Source organism: Kryptolebias marmoratus, linkage group LG19 (assembly GCF_001649575.2).
Source record: "Kryptolebias marmoratus isolate JLee-2015 linkage group LG19, ASM164957v2, whole genome shotgun sequence".
Taxonomy (NCBI): Eukaryota; Metazoa; Chordata; class Actinopteri; order Cyprinodontiformes; family Rivulidae; genus Kryptolebias; species Kryptolebias marmoratus.
In genome coordinates this window covers 13,013,538-13,014,363 of record NC_051448.1, presented here as the reverse complement: position 1 = coordinate 13,014,363, position 826 = coordinate 13,013,538, and positions in this window count along the sequence as shown.

Sequence of the window (826 nt, the reverse complement as noted above, 5' to 3'; positions counted from 1 at the left end):
GCTCAACTGGAAAAACAAACTGGATTAAAACCCAAACCTTCCTTCCTCCCGCTTCAGTTTCCACATCGTGGACTTTCTTTCCTTCTTTTTGTTTTCTTGTTTTGTTTTGTTTTGTACTCTGCCATTTGTTCTTAAGTTCCTAACTCGTACAGATCTTTTCATTTGTGATATTTAAACTCAAATTGTGATGCAGTTCCTGTTTGTTCCGACTGCCTAAAGATGCCAGTAATCAGTGTTACAAACGCCTCACGTCCTGATTTACCAGGAGCTCTTAAAAACAGCAAATCAACAAGGAGAAGGTGGTGTTTTTTATTATTATCCTCCGGGCTCCACCGGCAGGCTGTTTTGCTAATCAAATAAATTTGACTTTGCGTAGTTGCCTGGCAGGAAAAATAAAAAACAAAACAAATCCTAACTTAATCTGGGAATCTCGAAGTGCCAGGCGAGTGTCGAGCATTAATCCTGTTGTGTAACGAAACTTTGACTGATCGCACGCGTTGTTCGCTCATTAACGATCAAAGAGGAAAACCTTTCATTTAAACTGTAGGTTTTTTATTTTTATTTTTACGCATGTTAGTTTTGGGTCAAAGCTCCCGCGTGAGATGAATGTTTCAGATTGAATATTTTGTACAAGAACAAGAGACAATTGCACAGTTTGAGAGCCTTTTACTGTTTGATAAAAAAGGGACAGAAGCGTTCGGAACGTAAGGAAGCGACGGGTGGATGAACAAACACGCGAAGCATATTTTTGAATAAGAGGTTTAAGCTAGATGTAGGACTTTGTAATCGTTTTCTAAAAGCTGTGTATCGACTTCTCAGACCCTCA